Below are 21,943 nucleotides of genomic sequence, written 5' to 3' on the forward strand. Positions count from 1 at the left end.
ACATTGGAATTAATGAATTCCAGGAAACGTTGGGCAACTGTATTGGTACTTGAGTAGTTTTCCCATTTAATGGAGGAGTAGTTGAAGTCGCCCAGATTAACAGTGTTAGGGTGGACCATAATATTCTCCAGGGTGCTTAGAAACATGGAGTGCGAGTCTTGGGTCATGGTTTGGGACCTATAGCAGATTATGACCTGAATCGCTGTCTTACCCAATGTTAGCTCCAAGTCAAGTATCTCTGATGCATTATGTTGGGCTACCAATCTGGAGGTGTGCGCATCCTTTATGAATATAGAAACACCACCGCCTTTGGAGCTTTGGTCCAAGTTCTGGGGCCAAAAGTTGTGGAATGAGTTATAGTTCAGGGGTGCTTTCTGCTGCCTTGAACCAGGTCTCTGTTAAAGCACAAATGTCGATGTTCTCCATTTTAAGGAGTGCTTTGACTGAGTGTATTTTGAGATTTAGACTTCTAGCATTGAGCAGCATGACTCTCAGACTGCATTTGTTTGTAGCTGTTATGGTAGTGATTTGGTCTTTGGAACACCACCTAAATAAGGCACTATAGGGGTGGCAACAGCTTTGCACAGTATCCGGAAGCCCAGGGGTGACAGATGCAGGCCATCTCTTGCAAAGCATCATGGTCTGTCAATCATGTCATCCCAGGCAGACAAGATACTGGATTCCCTTAGAATCACACCAGAAACCTAGCCAATTGTTGAAATCAATAATTTTCTGTTTGTACTGTGGTATCATTCTGGGTGATGGTAGTAGGCTGCTCAAGGCTAGGGTCATACCCGCATGGGCTACATATTCTGACAGCTCCTCCATGTCTCTTCATGTAGTCCAGGGAGGTATGTCTCAGGTCATTCACACCCACATGTACAATGACAGAATCATATTTGTACCTGTTGTTGCCTGAGTGCATGCGTTATGTGGCAGATCCTGGCAACTGACTGTTACTTTTTCCTTATTCAACCTAGTGAGTGGGATATCAGTGTGCCTCACTATAGAGTCACCTATGACTAGTGTGTTGGGAATGCTGTTTTGCCCTAGGGGCTTTGGTTGAGTGGTACACTGTTTAGGAGAGTTATGTGTCTCATGATTAGTGTTGTGTTGTGGTGGTCGATGGCATTTCTGCACTGGAAGTCTGCTTTTTGGGTAGATTTTTATTGAGAGCCTCCATGAAGGTGGGTGTGTGGTTTGTGTTTTTATGTGAAGGTAGTGCTGGTGTGTGTTCTGGAGGGCTATGTGTTCCATGTGGTGTGGTGCAAGTGTTGACCTTTTCCTCTTGACCAGCTATTCTGGTCTTGGCTAGAGAGTGCATGGCTTCCAATTTGGATATATAAGTGCATCTCTCACAAGTCTGAGTGTTGGGAGGTAAGAGGAGAGGATTATCAGTGTATATGAGGCAGTTGCTACATTGTCTCAGGATGCCGAAGCTCACCAGGTTAATAGGAGAAAGCACAGGGAACTGACCTTTAGACATGCCTGGAATGGTGGGCATTAATATTAAGTACTGGAACTGCTTCCTTGTAGAATGTTTAGTGCTAGTAGCACTTTTGTGTGCTGCAATAATTGCTACAAGAAGTTTGGTAAAGTGCTAGACTAATAAGCTAGTAAAAGTGCAGGAGAGGGGCGAACTAGCAGATCTAAGGGAAAATTGAAGAACAGACATTTTGCCACATCATATATGCAGAAAACTGTACAGAAATTCATACCAGATCGGTCGAGGCCCAGGTTAACAATGACTGCCACCAGTACTGTTGGCCAACAGGGTGCTGGCGGAAATTGGGCTACTGTTGGCCGAAGGAGGAGAAGAGGCGGAAGGCATGCCTGAAGGCAGGTAAAGGCTAGGACTGTGATAGTGAGGGTCGGAACTTTGAATGTTGGCAGTATGACTGGTATAGGGAGGGAGCTAGCTGATATGATGAACTGAAGGATGGTTGGTATATTGTGTGTGCAAGAGACCAGATGGAAGGGGAGCAAAGCTAGGTGAATCAGAGACAGTTTCAAATTGTTTTATCATGGTGTGGATGGGAGGAGAAATGGCGTAGACATTATCCTGAAGGAATAGTATGCTAAGAGTGTTTTGGAGGTGAAAAGAGTGTCGGATAGAGTGATGTTTATGAAGCTGGAAATTGATGGTGTAATGATGAATGTTGTTAGTGCATATGGTCCACAAGTTGGGTGTGCAATGGATGAGAAAGAAAAATTTTGGAGTCAGTTGGATGAAGTGGTGATGACTGTACCCAAGGGTGAGAGACTGGTGATTGGAGCAGATTTCAATGTGCATGTTGGGGAAGGGAACAGAGGAGATGAGGAAGTGATGGGTAGGTATGGTGTTAAGTAAAGGAATGCAGAAGGTCAGATGGTAGTGGATTTTGTGAAAATGAAGGACATGGCTGCGATGAATACGTATTTTAACAAGACGGAGGAGCATAGGGTAAAATACAAGAGTGGAAGAAGATGCACACAGGTGGACTATATCTTATGTAGAAAGGCCAATCTGAAGGAGATTGGAGACTGTAAAGTGGTGGCAGGGGAGAGTGTAGTTAGGCAGCATAGGATGGTGGTTTGTAGGATGACATTGGTGATCAAGAAGAGGAGGATGAGTGTGAGGGCAGCACCAAGGATAAAATGGTGAAAAAAAAATTATCTGCTTTTACTGTATTTGTGTTTCTTCCTACTTTATTTTGCTTTTGCGTCATCTTAAAAGTACTCAATTGTATTTATTACTGCTTGGTGTAAGTCATTCTAAGCCTTTTAGTTTAAGCACTTGGGCTTCAGACCAGTTGTTTTACATTAAGAAGGTTAGTGGCCTGCACTGTGGTGGCAGGACAGGTAGCTTACATCCTTCTAAGTTGGGAACTGCTGATTGAGGGCTCAGTGTCTGTTATTCTAAAAGTGTATTAGTTCTGGTTTAAGCACTTGGGCTTCAGGCCAGTTATTTTACATTAAGAAGGTTTGTGGTCTGCACTCTTGTGGGAGGAGAGGCTGGACTCTGCCCTTCTGAGCTGGGAATTTCTGGTTAAAGGCTTATAGTGCCTGCATATTTGAACTGTTTCTTACTGAAATTGGTACACCTTGTTTGCTGTAGCATAGACTAGATCCAGGCCTGTTGAATCTAGCTTTGTTTATATGCTTGTTGTGTGTTTGCTTATTTCCCTGAAACTCTAATTTCACCTAAAACACGGCTTTTCAGCGCTTCTGTGGATCCCTAGTGATATCTGCATTGCTTACTGTACTTATTTCCTTGTTTCACTTGAAAGAAAGTTACTGTTTGTCATTTTTGCATTTAAGTTACCTGTAACACATTGCATTTAAGTTACCTGGCACTTGCTCACTAAGCACTAAAAAATTAAAAGCACTACACCCTCACAAACTCCCCTTGAGTACCTTGGTCCCCATTGGCCCTTTTTTCAATTATAAAGGAATTCCCAATACTATTCTAGCATGTCCAAAGGTCATTTGTCAATCTCCTCTCTTGTCCAGTTGGTGAATCTGGGAATCTTGAGGCAATGTTACAACTGCCTCATGTACACAGACAACCCTCCCCTCCTCCCAACAAATTCCAACACACGTGAGAAATGCAACCATATAGCCACACTGGAGGCTAAGCTCTCTCAACTCAGTACTGGCGTAACCAGTCAGGAGGAGAAGGAAACCACACTCACTACAATTCCAGTCTCACATAGACCTACCACGACAGCAAACCAAACACATAAACACACAAAAACATACTCGGAGGCTCTAAATAAAAATCTGCCTAAGCAGCAGAGACCTCCAAAGCAGACACCCAAGCAACCGCTACCCCAAAACAAAACACGTGCAACACATAGCTCACAAAGCCAGTGTGCCGAACAGTCACAGTCCTTAAGGCTAAACAACACACCTGATACACATGTAATAGGTGACTCTATCGTCAGGCACACTGACGTCCTGCTCACCAGGCTGAACAAGGAGAAGGTCACGGTGAACTGCCTGTCGGGCGCTAGGATCCGCCACATAACACAAGCACTCAGGTCACTCCAAGGCAAGTGCAAATATGACTCAGTCATTGTCCATGCTGGTGTGAATGACCTGAGATGTACCTCCCTGGACTACATGAAAAGAGACATAGAGGAGCTCTCTGAGCATGTAGCCCGGGCCGGTATGACCCTGACCTTGAGTAGCATCTTACCCTCACCAAGAATGATGCCACAATATGAAGACTTCTTCTTCTTTCGGCTTTTCCTGGTTAGGGGTCGCCACAGCGGATCACCTTGTCCACACATTGATTGGCAGTGGAGTTTTACAGTGTCGAGTTGCCAGCCCGGCGCCCAACCTTCCACAGAAGGCACACTCACACACACACCTAGGGCCAATTTAGAGTGTCCAATCCACCTGCAGCATGTCTTTGGGATGTGGGAGGAAACCGGAGCACCCGGAGGAAACCCACGCGACCACAGGGAGGACATGCAGACTCCACACAGAAGGCACCCCAGCCGGGGATTGACCCGGAGAACCTCTTGCTGTGAGGCGGCAATGCTAACCACTGCACCACCGTGGCCGCCCTATGCCACAATATGAAGACAAGATGATCAATTTCAACAATTGGCTTAAGTATTGGTGTCATTCAAAGGGGATCCAATGCCTGTCAGCCTGGGATGACATGCTCGACAAGCCACGATGCCTCGCTAGGAACGGCTTGCACCTGTCACCCCTGGGCTTTCGGATATTGGCAAAGGCTCTTGCTACCCCCATAGTGCCTTTTTTAGGCAAGGCTGAAAAGACAAACCCACCTCCATAGGTATGACAAGGGATAAGAAACTAAGAGTAATGCTACTCAACGCCAGAAGCCTAAACCTCAAGATGCACGCACTCGAAACTCTCCTTAGCATGAAGAACATCGATATCTGTGCAGTAACAGAAACCTGGTTCAAGGCTCCCGAGAGCACCCCAGCACTACCAGGTTATACCTCATACCATGCTTTTTGGCCCCAAAACTTGGACCGAACCACAAAAGGAGGGGGAGTATCAATATTCATCAAAGATACCCACACCTCCAGGTTGATGGCACAGCACGAAGCATCAGAGACTATCCATGTGCAACTAACAGTGGGTAAAACTGCCTTCCAGTTTATAGCCTGCTATAGACCACCCTCCCAAACCCAGGAACCCTACTCGGCTTTTCTGAGAACACTGGAAAATAGGAAGGTCTCTCCAAACACCATTATATTGGGCGACTTCAACTACCCAAACATAGACTGGGAGCATTACCCTAGCTCCAACACCCTAGCCCAAAGGTTCCTAGAATTTATAAACTCAAATGCTATGGAACAACTTGTTACCACTCCCACAAGAGGGGAAAACATACTGGACCTGATCATCACCAACATGGGGACTCTATGCTCCAGACCAGAAGTGTATCCCTCACTGGTAAGATCAGACCATAAACTAATCTCACTGGATATTCACATCCCGACCCCACCCCCTGCCCAGAAAACCACAGCAAAAAACTTCCCTAAAGCAAATTTCACACTCCTCAAAACCAAAGTGGAATCCTTCAAAGCCCCTGGGCCTGTGGAAAATACGGCCCAGACTGCAGAATCCTTTATAAACGCATTCTATGAACACCTTCAGGAATGCATGGATCTTGCAATCCCAAACAAAACCAAGACCCAATCCTCCAAAGGCAGACGTCCTGACTGATGGACCCCAGCCATAAACAAACTATACAATAGAAGGAGGAAGCTGCTACATGATAGAGCAAAATCCCAAAAAGGGAAGGCATCTCTGATCAGTATTAGCAAAAAATTATGGGCACTCATAAAATCGTCTAAGGCCAGCTTTGAGAGAACAATTGCACAGGACACTAAGGATAATCATAAGGCTTTCTTTAGTTATGTTAGGAACCTGGGTGGGAATTCCCAGATATGCTCAGAATTAGTCCAAAATGACAAAAAATACACCGAACCCACAGACATTGCCAACATCCTAGCTGACAGGTTCAGCAACCCCTCCCCACCAAAAGGGCAAATATCTATCCCAGCAGAGTGCTGCCCCCCTGACATCTCAGATGCTCAGGTAAGAGTCGCCCTCTCCAAAGCAAAAAACACAGCATCAATGGGACCAGACGGTGTCCCGGGCTGCGTCCTACATGAACTCCAAGAAGAGCTAAACCCAAACATAAAACTACTGTTCACTCTCAGCCATGCTACAGGTTATGTACCCAAAGAGTGGCGTACAGCAACAGTGGTCTCTCTCCACAAAGGTGGTGCCTCAATGGATCCTGGAAACTATCGCCCCATAAGCCTGACTAGCTTGGTCTGCAAAGCTATGGAAAGGATCATCATGGACCTCATAAATAAAGATATTGGGGACCTACAGACACTGGATCCTACCCAGTTCGGCTTTGTTAAGGGCAGATCCTGCCTCTTAAACCTGGTCAATTTCTTTGAAACAGTTACCAAGGCCATTGACGAGGGGAAGGTGGTTCACACATCCTACCTGGACCTCGCAAAAGCCTTCGATACAATACCCCACTCGGGCATTATAGATAAGCTCACCAGCTTAAATATAAACCCCTATGTCACTAGATGGGTTGCAAACTGGCTCAAGGACAGAACCCACATGGTTAGAATTGCTGGAGCCATGTCAGACTCCAAACTAGTTACAAGTGGCGTCCCACAAGGCTCAGTCCTGGGACCTCTCTTGTTCGGTATATATTTCTCTGAGGTACAGGCCAACATGGAAGGACTGTAGCTGACCAAGTTCGCAGATGACTGCAAACTGGGTGCCATAATCGACTCTCCAGCTGACACAAGCATCCTCCAAAAGGGCCTCATAGAAACAGACAACTGGTGCCAGAGCCATGGCTCAAGCTAAACTCCAAAAAGTGTATAGTCATCCCCATTGGCAAAAACAAAGTGCCCACAAATTACCACATAGGTGGTAATCCATTAAGTACAGAAGAAGTAATTAGGGACCTGGGGACCCAAGTTGATAGCAATCTCTCATTTGACAACCACGTGGCCAAAGTGGTTAGAAGAACATTTTATATAGCCCACCTAATCATGAAGGGATTCACATCTAGATCAGGGGAGGTCATTGTGCCTCTTTACTCATCGCTCATCAGGCCCATAATTGAGTGCAATGCCCCTTTTGGGATGTACCTTACCAGACACCTGCAGCAACTGGAAAGACCCCAAAAGTACCTCACCAAGAGGATCAAAGGGCTCATACAGATGCCATATGCTGCCCGGTTAAAGAAACACCTGCTCTACTCAGTGGCATACTGCCTGCTCAGAGGCGATCTGTGCCTGATGTATAAAGCCATGTCCAACCCGGAATTAATGGACATGTTGCACCTCAGAAAATCCAAATCCCATCGAGCTACACGCTCGAGAGACTTGAACCTCAGCACTGAAATAAATAGAACATGCTGGAGGGACAGATTCATAACCCAGAGGCTACCTTCACTCTGGAATAAAATCCCAGTCCAGGTTAGGCAGAGTCCCTCATTGACTCTCTTCAAGAGGAATCTTGATGAGTGGATGGGAGATCATAGGTTTACCCCGGGTATCACTTCTGTGTCACTGTTAGACAGAGGCACAGTATACTAACCTCGAAAAAAAGCATAGCAATATTAATTTAAAATTTGTGGCAAAAGCCAAACACACTCTGGCTAGGCTTATAAATGCCCTAGGGCAGATAGCCTAGTATGAACCTATAAACCTATGAAATTGAAAAAGGGTAATTGTGAGGTGATGTTCAGGGAAGAGTTAAGACAGGCACTGGGTGGCAGTGAAGAGTTACCGAATAGCTGGGTAACTACAGCAGAGCTAGTAAGAGAGATGGCTATAAGGCTGCTTGGTGTGACATCTGAAAAGAGGAAGGAGGACAAGGAGACCTGGTGGTGGAATGAAGAAGTACAGGAGAGTATACAGAGAAAGAGGTTGGTGAAGAAGAAGTGGGATTGTCAAAGAGATGAAGAAAGTAGACAAGAGTATAAGGAGATGAGGTGCATGGCAAAGAGAGAGGTGGTGAAGGCTAAGGATAAGGTGTATGAAGAGTTGTATAAAAGGTTAGACACTAAAGAGGGAGAAAATGACCTGTACCAATTGGCTAGACAGAGGGACCGAGCTAGTAAAGATGTGCAGCAGGTAAGGGTGATAAAGGATAATGAGGGAAAAGTACTCACAAGCGATGAGAGTGTGTTGAGCAGATGGAAAGAGTACTTTGAGGGGTTGATGAATTAAGAGAATGAGAGGGAGAGAAGGTTGTATGATGTGCAGATAGTGAATCATGAAGTGCAGTGGATTAGCAAGGAGGAAGCAAGGATAGCTATGAAGAGGATGAAGAACGGAAAGACTGTTGGTCCAGATGACATACCTGTGGAAGCATGGAGGTGTTTAGGTGAAATGGCAGTGGAGTTTTTAACTAGATTGTTTAATGAAATCTTGGAAAGTGAGAGGATGCCTGAGGAATGGAGAAAAAGTGTTTTGGTACCGATTTTTAAGAATAAGGGTGATGTGCAGAGCTGTAGTAACTACAGAGGGATTAAACTCATCAGTCACAGCATGAAGTTATGGGAAAGAGTAGTGGAAGCTAGGTTAAGAAGGGAGGTGAAGATTAGTGATCAGCAGTATGGTTTCATGCCAGAAAAGAGCACTACAGATGCAATGTTTGCTCTGAGAGTGTTGATGGAGAAGTACAGAAGTCAGAAGGAGTTGCATTGTGTCTTTGTGGATTTGGAGAAAGCATATGACACGGTGCCTGTATTGTATGAGGAAGTCGGGAGTGTCAGAGAAGTATGTAAGAGTGGTACAGGATATGTACAAGGGTAGTGTGACAGCGGTGCGGTCTACGGTGGGAGTGACGGATGTGTTTAAGGTGGAGGTGGGATTACATCAAGGATCAGCTCTGAGCCCCTTCTTATTTGCAATGGTGATGGACAGGTTGACAGACGAGATCAGACAGGAGTCCCCATGAACTATGATGTTTGCAAATGACATTGTGATCTGTAGTGAGAGTAGGGAACAGGTGGAGGAGACCCTGGAGAGGTGGAGATATGCTCTAGAGAGAAGAGGAATGAAGGTCAGCAGAACTAAGACAGAATATATGTGTGTGAATGGGAGGGAGGATAGAGGAATGGTGAGGATGCAGGGAGTAGAGGTGGCGAAGGTGAATGAGTTTAAGTACTTGAGATCAACAGTTCAGAGTAATGGTGAGTGGGGAAGTGAGGTGAAGAAGAGAGTACAGGCAGGATGGAGTGGATGGAGAAGAGTGTCAGGAGTGATTTGTGACAGATGAGTACCAGTAAGAGTGAAAGGGAAGGTCTACAAGAGGGTAGTGAGACCAGCTATGTTATATGGGTTGGAGACAGTGGTATTGACAAAAAGGCAGGAGTCAGAGCTTGATGTGGCAGAGTTGAAGATGTTAAGATTTGCACTGGGTGTGACGAGGATGGACAGGATTAGGAATAAGTATATCAGAGGGTCAGCCCAGGTTGGAAGGTTTGCAGATAAAGCCAGAGAGGCAAGATTATGCTGGTTTGAACATGTGCTGAGGAGGGATGCAGAGTATATTGGGAAAAAGATGCTAAGGATGAAGCTGCCAGGTAACAGGAAAAGAGGAAGGCCTAAGATAAGGTTTACGGATGTGGTGAGAGAGGACATGCAGGTGGTTGGTGTGACAGAGCAAGATGCAGAGGACAGAAAGAAATGGAAACAGTTGATCTGCTGTGGCGACCCCTAACGGGAGCAACTGAAAGAAGAAGAAGACTTTTTGGCACAACTCAGAAGCTTACAAACAGTCCTGGATACAGCAAATCTGTATCTGGACTATGCTAGTTCCAGGAAAGGCAAGAAACAGTTTTTTTTTAGTAGAAAGTGAAGGGAGATAATTCAGTATTCAGAAGCTAAAGGGGTGGGCCTTTGCTAAGATATCACTACAAACGGTAGAATGAGCTGATGTAATGTGACTGGGGGAATATCCATTATCAACTTTATACCAGAGGTGGACACCTAAAAGCCACCAAGACATAAGACCACCACAAGAACTAGGTGGGAGGGTGTTAAAAACAGTTGTACAGATTAGAGATATTAAATCAAAAGTGCAGAAGATAATTGAGAATAATCACTTATCTTTTCCCAATATCATAGTAGGCAGTAGGTCAGTCTCTCTGCAGCTTAGAACAGCTTCAGCAAACAGGTATATCTGATTTAAAACACTGGCTGTTAAAGGTAGAGGAACAGAAACCTATCCAATCAACAATAAAACAGTTTTGCAGGAATGCCCCTAGCTAGATTAAACCAGTCCTGTTCCGCAGCAGTCATGTATCTGCGTGAGACCTTCCTAGGCAGATGTTCACATCACTAGGGAATGCAGTGACAGCACACAGCATGCAGTCATCCAAGGACATGGTCAACAATAGGCCAATGGCTGTTACCTGCACCTCAGAAGTGTGCATCAAACATAACTGAGGCCCAAACACCGAACAACAGGTTACACTGCTAGTTATGGGTCAACCACTTGAGGTGGATTCCCCTATCTGGAATAGGTGGGTCGTGTCAGCACAGCAGTATGCTACCACTATGGTAACATATGGTGTGATACATACTTGGGAGTGTATATCTCTTATGGCCAGGTGGGGTATACTGTCAAAGACTTTGTCCAGGTCAAGGTAGGCAGTTTGCACTGTCACCCATTCCCCCGTCCATGGCTTTGGTGATCATGTTATAGTGGTCACCAGAGTGTAACATACATGAACCCTTCCTTGACAAAGCCTAACTGTGTGTGCTGGAGTGTGTGTGCAGGTCATCAATGTCCATGTTAATGGGGTTCACTATAAACTCTGCTATTACCTTGCTGACCAACCTAGTTAGGCTGCTGGGTCAATCATGTGACTGAGCTGTAGACATCCCACCTTAGTTGAAAGGAGTGACACTGGTTGTCCTTCAAACAGCTGGGACAAAGGCAGTAGTCAGGCTTCCTTTGAATACAGTGCCTTATGGTGTTACAAGGTTATGCTTGGTGTCATGTAGGATGCAACTTGTGATGTGATAGGCTCCCATGGCAGATGTATATCATGATTTTCACATGGCGGTGGTGACCTGTTCCCTACATATAGAATATGGGGGAGGTAATGTGGACATCCTGATGTACTGATGGGAAAGACAGGGGGTGAAGCCTACACTGACTCTGTCAGGCATCCAGTATGCTGTACCTACAGCACTGGTATAGCTGATGTCTTTGACTATCACAAGTGAGCTGATACAGGTGCTTCCTCTGCTGTTGCAGACATATGTGCAGTAGGAGAGATGACTTTCTAAAGGAGATGTCGACAATGTAAGCTCTGTGTTTGTTGTGTAGATTTCCAGGTGTGATCCCATTCGCATGTTCATGCTAAAGAGACATTGCTCCAAAATGTGCACCTGTCCCTACTTTGTCTCAGACAGTGGTATGCCATCCCTGTTATGGGCAGTATGTACTGCAGATGTTCACCAGACAGGTCTACATATCCTAGCAGAGAATGATGTAGTCCTGTCGGGTATATCTGACTCCATGCATCTATACAAATGCCCATATAGCACTTGTGTATATGTGTGGATATTGGTGCCAGTTCTTAATGTGGGGTTGGAGGCTGTGTATACCCTCCCCAGGAAGATGTACTCTGCGTTGGAAGTGTTTATATAGTTGACCCTAGCTAGATGGGTATTATGGAAGATGGTGACTGCAAATGTGACCACATGATGGTTGATTTGCCACAGAGAATAACATTGTAGGGATACTGTAGTGGTAACCTGTGTGGTGAAATATCAACTGCAACACACCTTCACCTCATGTGGGGGTAGCCCCTAGCTGCACTGAGGTGTTTATAATTCCACTGTTGATGGCTCTCTGGCCATATGTGTGATGACATGGGTATATCTTCCTATGTATGCTTGGGTCATTCAGCTGACCCAGGATCAGGGGACAGACCTGACTCCTAACACAGTTGATGAGATCCACATAGGTAGAACGTGCTTCCTGGTCACATATGGTGGCCAATAGCTAGCTGTGATTTAAAGAGGTGTGCTGGCAATGGTGAACTGCCCCTGCAGTGTCCCCTGTGCATCTTATTGCCTGTAAAGCATGGAGTTATGTATGTGTCTCATATATACTAAAACCCCTTGTCCCATGGCATTACTGGCTACACTTTGGGTTCTGAATGCATGATAGGATGGTTGACCAGGTAAGGCTGGGGTGCTGTCTGCAGCTTTGAACAATGTCTGTGTGACTGCACAGATGTCTGCATTTCCCAGGGTTAAGAATTCTTGCAATGAGGGCAGAGTCAAGTGTACACCCCTAGCATTTAGTAGCATGCCCTTCAATGTGTGCTGCTTTGACAGTTATATATTGGTACTGATAATGTTGCCACTTTTACTAATGGAGTCACTGCGGGGGTGGTGAGAACCACTGCCAGACACATGAAGGCCAGTGAAGACTGATGGAGGCCATCTCTTGCAGAGCATCATGGTCTGTTTACCATATTATCCCAGATTCACAGGTACTTGAACTCCCTGGAATATCACAGGATAAAAGACCACATGTTAAGGTCAATCATTTCCTGATTGTGTTGCAGCATCATTCTGGGTGATAGCAGAATGTTGCATCAGGCTAGGGACATACCTACTTGGGACACATAATCAGTGTGCTCACTCATGTCTGACAGCATATAGTCCAGGGACATACATGTCAGGTCAGGCACGCCACCATATACTGTGACAGACTCATAACAGTACCTGTTGGTGAGAGTCAGCAGTGAATATGTGATATGGAAGAGTCTGTCACCTGAAACACAAGTAACTGTAACTATCCATATATACAGCCGGATGAAAGGCACATCAGTGTGTCTCCAATGGAGTCTCCTATGTGTAACATGTTTGACATTTACTGACACCTGCATGGCTGTGGGACACAGGTGTGTGGCCATGTGTGGTATGTACTGTGTAGGGCTGTGGTGTTCATGTGTGGCTTTGCCTTGGAGGTTTCCATTTTTTGTGGATGTGTATGTTGAGGACAACTGCAGATGTGTGTGTGTGTGTGTGTGTGTGTGTGTGTGTGTGTGTGTGTGTGTGTGTTGTGTAGGTGTGGGTGGTACGTGAGGTGTACTGATTGTGTTGGCAACCTGTTTGGGGACAGATATGCCACCTTAACAGGGAGAGAGCATGGACTGCAGGTTCCTTCTGTCATTGCATCTCTCACACAGTGTGTTCCTTGGTGATGTTTCTAGATGGCTGTCCATCCATGTATATGAAGCAGGTACTACACTGTACCAGGGCACCCATATCAACCACAATGGCAGGGGAAACTTTAGGACATTGTCCAGCATTATAGTCCAGAATCTGAGGAAGGAAGGCCAGGGAGACCTGAGGGGTGGGCCTACAGTCCAGGTGCTTACTACTACAGTAGGAGGCTGGTGCCACAGCATACCATGTAGACAGGGCATGGACAAGCAGTAATAGGTGCAACACATAAATGCATTGGAACAATTTACCTTCAAAATGCTGATGGCTGGATCATTGAACTGCATCCGTGAACTCTGAAGTGCATCTTCTCAAAACCTTGAATGCTGATTTTCCGAACTGCAAAATCTCACCCCCTTTTTGACCCATGTTAGCACTTGTCGATGTACAATTTTTTTTTGACTTTCGGAAGATTCTGCAGTTCAGGTTTCACAGAAATGTTTCGGTGGTGTGCACATTTGTGTATGTGCTTTCGACATTTTAAATGTAAACTATTGGAACACCTCACAGCACATGCAGCAAGTAGCATGAAACATCAGGATCAGGAGGGAAACGCATGCTGTATTGCCCCTATGTTGCTGATAGCCACATACATACTGTGCTGATAGATGGCTGGGCATGATGTGGCAGTTAGCTGCAGATAATGCTGCCAAAAGTGGATGTGCAGGATGTCTACATAATGGTGAGCAACACATGTGGCCCTGTGATGTGTTCCCCTCTTCATGCCTGTCAGGTGGGATGTATTGATGTTGCAATCCACCTTTCTCAGAAGCTGAAACCACTGCCATTATTGATTCCCTGGGACTCCATCACTGGATGCTGTTGTCAAGGACTCACCATAACCAGCAAGAACACACTGCACTATGGCAGACCTTGTAGTAATGGTGAATGATGTGGGCCACGAGGACAGGAGCTATGAACAGGTACAACACTGTGCTACAGATATTATACATCATGCATGGCAAATGGAAGCAGCTGTGGCCAGGGACTGTGCTGGTACAGGGGGAGGGCCTGCTACACAACTACCACTCTTAGCCACAGAGGAGTTCCTGGCAAACCTGGATTCAGCTACCAGCTCACAAGAAACCATTACAACATATTTTGTGGAGGTGAGTGGCACAGATTCCACAGCCGAGGAGCCTCCAGGTAAGTCTCCAGTGGTCATCACGTTAATACTGTAGCATTCACAGTGGCAGCCTCTGCATACCTGTACACATATGTCAGGTCAATCTGCATTGGTTGGGGTTTTGTAATGTACAAGTGTCCACACATATTGTGAATGTCAGCAATTTGGGTAGTATCACAGCTTGTACTGTACATGTTGGTAAATCTACATATTATTCTGTACCAATACCACATGTGTGTCTGCTGATAATACCTATCCCTCACAAATCCATAGGTACCTCTGGTGTGGCTGGGGACCATCATCCCTGAAGCTGGTGAGTGTGGAACTGTCTTGTTATGGCTCATCTATACCCTAGGCATGTTAAGGGCTGCCAGTTTGCCATGGACACTACTGTTAAGCTTAGCCATATTGCAATACATGCATGTTCACTTGTGGTAGGGTTCACTGCAGTGCATCACATTAGTAATCACAGTAGCATATTTGCAGGAGCTGTAACATATTAGCACATAGTTTTGTAAAGGTGTAGACAGTCCGCTATACAGAGGTGCATTACTACTGTACAAAAAGGTGCAATGTGTTTTAGGTGAAGGTCCATCACATACTCTGACTTATCACATATCTCACAGATATATAATACTAACAACATTAACTGGACATAGCTGCACTGCATGTTGCTGAGGTCCTACCCAGAGTGTGTCTGTTGTGGTCTGATTGTGTATGGCATCAGTCAGAAAGTGTGGTCTGTACAGTACTTTTGTGACACCTCACCTGTGTGTGTGTGTATGTGTGTGTGTGTGTGTGTGTGTGTGTGTGTGTGTGTGTGTGTGTGTGTGTGTGTGCGGATCAGCAGACATTATAATGCAGCAATTAATGTAGTCATGTTGTCTTCCCCTCACAGGTGACCATGGGGGTTGGAGTGTATCCCCCTCGCAACCTGATGTCAGTGTCTCACTGGACTCTGATGATGATGGTGGCCATTGTGAGGCTCAGATGGGGTTGTTGGGGGCTAAATCTATCCCATTGGTTGACATCCCACTTCCACCCCCAATGTCCTTGCACACAGTCAATATGCCCACAAACACCCACTCCCCAGCATCCATAGATACTGGGCAGTCAGAAGGTGGTGGCATCAAACAAGGGAGTGTGGCGACTATGGCATCTGTGACTGTAAATACTAGCCATAACCAGGCAGCTGTCATGATCCTACACAGGCAGATTGACAGGGGTGCTTGAAGGAGGACTGCTGCCCATCCAGTACCTGTCAGAGGTGTCACAGCACATGTCAACTGATGCATGATTGGTCTATCATGGAGGCACAGGCACATTGTGAACCGTACACCAGATGGATGCTCAGGATCATAGATTCCACATTGCCTGGAATGCATGACTCCCTCCACAGCAATGGTGATGCCTTATGTCATTTCGCTGATGTAGTGGATAGACAGTAGGATGAGATGCTGTCAGTCCTTAACCATGCAATGTCTGTGCTTGAACATATGGTGGGAGTAGGGGATTGGACATGTGGACGTAGATCAGTAACAACATCAGCTGAGGGTTCACATGGCCATGCACAGTCACACTCCCGTAGTGGCAGCAACCACCAGCACTACCGAAGGGAGAGTGATGTCCACATCGCAACTTGGCAGGCCATGGGCACATGGTCCTGGTCAGTTCCATGAGGGATACAGACCAAGAAAACACCGGTCATCGTCAGCAAGTAGTGCCGCATCTAGCCATGGGCACTGTGATGGCACTGCCACTCATGGCAGAACCATTTCCTGTGTTCATGGCTGGAGACAGTGAACTGTACATTCTGCCAGGTATGGTCCACAGCTGTCCAACAGACCCTTGTATAGGGCTAGGACATGGCTTGACTGTGTGCATGCACACACTCACACATCACTGTCACATGCAGGTCACCAACAGACACACACAGCTCCTCTCCATGGCCCAGCTGACAGCACTCCTCTAGATGCAAACTCACAGTGTCAACTGTATGGCACAGCCTAAGGCTTGGGCAAACCCACACCACACCCTGTGCATGTGATGATACCTGTGCGCCATCCCTTTTATCCATAACATTGATGCAGGGACATGCTAATATATGTATGATGCACAGGGTGAATATAGTACACTTAGTGACAGTTTGTAGTGTAGTAGTGTTATGCCCTGTAAGGTGCTGTCTGCTGGCAATTGTCATGCATACACCTCAAAGTGCATGCACCTTTTTGCCATGATGCTTTATTGCTGTTAGTACTGCTGACTGACTGTTGCCTCACAGATCTTATTCTGTTTCTGTTCCAGGTGTCTGTGTGTCTAAGTCATGTGGACATGCTGCCATTACAGAAGCTCAGGATGGTGAAGTGGCAATGCAGAGACTTTTTCCTCATCAAGGTATGGCTGTATATATGCATGTTTGCCTAGGTGTGTATGAGTGGAACAGTGTGTCAGGAGGCAGACAGCATAATCTTGCATGCATACCCCTTGGCACAGCATGCTATTCTTGATACATGTCACCTGGGAGTTCCATAGGATCGCAGTCCATAGAAGGTTACTAGAGTACTGGCATTGGGTCCCTTACAAGCCTGAACAAAAACAGACCAGGCCCTTACAAGCCTAGCCATTACTTTATCTCCAACAGAATCATTGACCAGCACCTGTTGCCCCGGGCAATGATGGACACAGGTTGGACCCCTGAGACAGATTTTTGTTTTCCCATCCACTCATCATGGATGCAGTTGATGAGGGTCTGTGTGGTACTCTGACATGCTTGGTAAGTGCATGCGTGAGACAGGGCAGCCTCTGGGAGACAAACCTATCTCTCCAGCATTTTTTTTTTTGCTGTCACATTAGTGATTCAGGCCTGTCATGTTGGTAACGTGCACAGAGTTAGACTCACACATATGGGGCAGCTGTTGAAATGCTGAGCACAACAATGCAATCTAGGCATGTCACAGGCCACCTGTGAGTAACCTGCCCGATACCAAATGGGGCACTACTGATTTGAGGCTGCCTGCATGGAACAAGTGTTGAAGGCCATGGATAACTTTTGTGGGTGTTAACATAGCTTTCCCAGTGCCTGCAGATGTCTGCATAGGTATATACCAGACTGGCCATGCTAATAATGTACTGTTGTTTTGACTTGAAGACTACACAGAGGTAATGACCACCTTTTGTCTGGATGTAGTCCCTTTACCTATGTGGTGAACCACATGCGAGCCTTTTCTAACCATTGCCACTACCTGATGGCTGAATATGACAGTGTTATCAACCTGTGTACCCAGGTCTGTCAACACAATTTGTGTGTTTATGGGGCTACCATTGATGTGGAAAATAGTAGGGCCATGTCCTTGCCATATGGTATGATGGTACTGTTTTCTGCATTCAGCTTGAGGCCAGGACCTTGGCACTATTCCATACTCACTGTATGACCCTATTGCAATGGGTTAACATCAGTATGTGGGTCAATGACAGAGAGTACACACCTAAAGTTGCCACAGCCTTAGGCGGTACCTTAATGTGTGGGTGGTGGCAGTATTCATGCCAAGATACATGTGGATAATTGGGGGCAGCAGCTACTCACTCGGCCTCCACATGTCTACATATTGCACACACATGGGCAACATGGAGTAGGGCTGCTGCCTTATCAGATGTGGACTGTGGGACACGTCTTGTAGTATTGTGACAGTTGCCAGGACATACCATACCCACGGCAAGTGCAACGGACAGGACTTCCCTTGGTTTGCCAATATGACAGCTTCTTTGTGTCACATTACCTTAGCTTATGCTATTTTTCATAACATTAAGGTGTTTCTGATGTGAAATAACTGCTTTATGCAACTAATTGACAACTTTAGGAACTGTTCATTGTCTTACACTCTGGGGACCTCTGTATTATTTGAGTCCTTGTGACAGATCACACCTGGCCAAACATGGACTGCAACCTGCAGGGTGGGACAGGTGTTGACCATATGTGACAGATCCACACAGTCTGCCTTGCCTGGATTTTATGCCTTGAGCCCCTTACTACTGTACTGTTGATTGATGCATATTAATGAATATTGTTAATACTGAAATAACAGAAACATGCCTTAAAGCAAGCCTTGCTCACTGAATACTGGTAATTGAACTTTTGTTGACCTATGAGTTGTTTACCAGCTTAAAAGATGTTTACCAGAACATGGGGAATTTCAATGAGGAACTATATCACACGTTTGTGGGCTAACTGTTCTCTGCAAAGGAGAAGTAATGTGTGGATACATCAAAATGAAGTCAGACATTACAAGTCTTGCTTACAACTTAGGAAATGGTTTGTAATTTTCTAAAACATTCCATCAGCTCGTGATCAGCTCACGATCTATATGTCATTAGTTGAAACTTTTGACACTGTTGTTTATTCAATGCTATAAAAAGCCCTCAGGCTAATACTGGAATGGAGCCCATCAGCCGGAAATCTCTGAAGGAGCATTAGCCTGAACTGAGCACACAGCCATTTTGCCAATGTTGGCCCTGTCTTGACTGAGCAGATAGCTCCACTGAATAGGACTGGAGTCCCCCTATCAGTGGCAAAGATGATTTTATTGATACATATGCTTATGGGTACATGACTTATACTTTGTTAATCAGCTGAGTTGGCAATTGAGTAGTTAATTGTTTTCTTTAGTTGAATAAAATAAGTGTTTAAGTTTGAGCCTTGGTGACTTGTGTCATTTCTTAATCTGTATTAACCCTAGAATTAGATTAACAGACTGCAACACCATACAGCTCACCTTTACAGATTTCTGCAGAATGTCCTGATGTTTGCCACATATATTTGTTCAATTTGACATAACAATGTGGTTTTCTGGAAAATTAGTTGCAAATCATTAAAGACTGACTTTAAAGAATAATGACAGATATTTTCATGTCAGACTTTGTACCCTTCAGAAAATGCATGCAAGTGCCAAACCTGTTATGCTATCTACTTTCTGTTTGTCACAGCAACATTTAAAGATTGAGCCTAATATTTGGCCTTTGTCCCACTTTTCTGTATTGCTTTATCCAGATGTCTTTCTCTAAGAGGTTGAGAAGTATGGAGGTAGCCCTAACACAGCCACACTGCTTCAAGGGGATACATGCACACACACACACACACACACACACACACAAAATCATGAAATGCTCTTGTTGAGAGTAGAACCCCTACCTGCCTAATTTTACATATGACAGCACTATACACATAGCACATGCACCACAGGGCTTACATAGGTTTGCAGTGTCTGCCACTACTATTCAAGTGGATGACATCTGCAGGTGCTGTAAGGATTGCCACTGGGGGGTTAACAGGCCCTTAAAATTGTATAACTGTCTCACCCTCACACACACACACACACACTGCTCAGGGGGACATGCATTCAAATACACATGCACAAAGAGTTGCCACTTTTGATATTAGAATCCCTACATATCTAGTTATGTACACTACAGAATGACATACATATTGCATGTGCCACACTGGTATTGTGTTTGAAAATATGTAACTGTGCTTCTAAGGTGGATGTCATCTGTAGGCCTTGAATAGGTTGGCAATGGGGGAGTTAACACACATAATCCACTATAGAGGATATGCATACACAGACAAATGCAGTCACACAGTTGGCAGTACTGAGATAGTTACATGTACTATAGTGCATCATACTTATCGCATGTGCCGCTGAGCTTATATGCCTAGGGCATACCTCTCAACCTCTTAGAGCAATAAGTCTGGACAAAGCCTTCAATAATGGGGGAATAAGGGCCCAAAAAATAGGGACACTTTTGACATATTGCTCTTACAAACCTAGAAAACTGATAGGGTAACAGGTTTTGCATGGATTTTTTGAAGAGTATGATGTCTGAAGCTCAAATGTCTGTCATTATTTCTGACTTCAACTCTCAATAATTTGCCAATGATTTTAAAGAAAACCCCATTTTTATCAGAGGCAGACCACATATATGAGTCAAACATCTGGACATTCTACAAAAATCTGTACAGTTGACAGGTATGGCCTGGAGAGTGTCAAATGGTGCATCTAAGGTGGATGATATCAACAGGCCTTGTAAAATAATGCAATGGGGGTCAACAGACCTCAAAATGGTATAAACAACACACATGACAGCCACATGGATATGCTTCACATGTGCACACACACTATTATAGTCAGCAGTATTGTGATTTGAACCCTTACCTATCTAGGTGTATGGACTATAGTACTATGCACTTAGTGCATGCGCCACAGAGTTTATAGTTCTAGAAAGTGTCCAACAGTCCATCTAAGGTGGATGACATGAACAGGCCCTGTAAAGTAATGCAATGGGGGAGTCAACAGGGTGGAACAGGCCTTAAAATGGCATAACACACACACACACACACACACACACACACACACACACACACACACACACACACACACAAACACACACACACACACGCCTTGTAAAGCTGGGCAATGGGGGGGTTAACAGGGTGGAACAGGCATCAAAATGTATTGGCATTACACACACATAGGCAGGAAATACGCACAGCCACAAGGAGATATATTTATACACACACAGTCACTGAGTTGCCATTGTTGGGATTAGGACCCCTACCTATTGAGTTGTATGTACTGTAGTGCTACATACGTATCACATGCGCCACAAAGCTTATATATCTAGAGAGTGCCCAATGGTGCATCTAGGTGGATGAAATCAGCAGGCCTTGTAAAGTAGGGCAATGAGGGTTAACAGCGTAATACAGGCCTCAAAATGTATTGTCATTGCATACACATGGCAGGAAATACACACAGCAGCAAGGGTATATACTTATACACACACACACACACACACACACACACACACACACACACACACACACACACACACACACACTGATGTGAGATTACAACCCCTACCTACTATTACACAATGGGGCTCAGCCTGGCATTTGTACGTGCCACTGGTTACGACTGGTGTACGTGTGGCTGTGGCACTACATCATTCTATGCCTTTCAGAGTCTCTCTCTGTCTCTCTAGCTTCCCCTGTCTCTGCCTCTCTATTAATGGCATTTGTACATATTACCTATATATTGTATGTATATCACACTTAACAGATCCAGATATATCTTTTATGTACCACATGTGGATAGATGGGGGTAATTATGCCTGGTGATGGTGGGGAAACACAGTTAAGGTGGCATAGCTGTCTGTATGCACAAGGATACATGGACATCCCAGTTCTACAGTCAGATGTGGGTTTAAACATGGGCTGAAATTAGCTAAGTGTAACAGCATGCCCAGTATGAGCATCAATAGTAATACTGGGACTCCAGGCCAAACCAACCTGTACTCCAGTCTGGGATTTTGTGTGCTAGAGCAAATTGGCTGATGCACCTGTGTAAACAGTCCATTTTCTCACTGATATACTGGCTGAGGGATCTCCTGGCTGTGTGCTGTCCTTATTAATTGAGTCATATCTAGGGTGGGTACAGAGTGTATTGGACTGAGCAGAGTTTTGCATAATATGTGTGATACATTTTAAACAGCACTG

At 45.2% G+C, this 21,943-nt stretch overlaps 1 protein-coding gene across 1 annotated transcript in view; it reads right to left on the reverse strand.

Annotated features, from left to right (window-relative positions):
• The window catches only part of LOC122813702 (zinc-binding protein A33-like), a 623,295-nt gene that overhangs the window by 525,769 nt on the left and 75,583 nt on the right, over positions 1-21,943 (reverse strand). The gene's annotated exons all lie outside the window — the stretch shown is intronic.

This window comes from Protopterus annectens, chromosome 10.part0 (assembly GCF_019279795.1).
Source record: "Protopterus annectens isolate FY-2018-M chromosome 10.part0, PAN1.0, whole genome shotgun sequence".
NCBI lineage: Eukaryota > Metazoa > Chordata > Ceratodontiformes > Protopteridae > Protopterus > Protopterus annectens.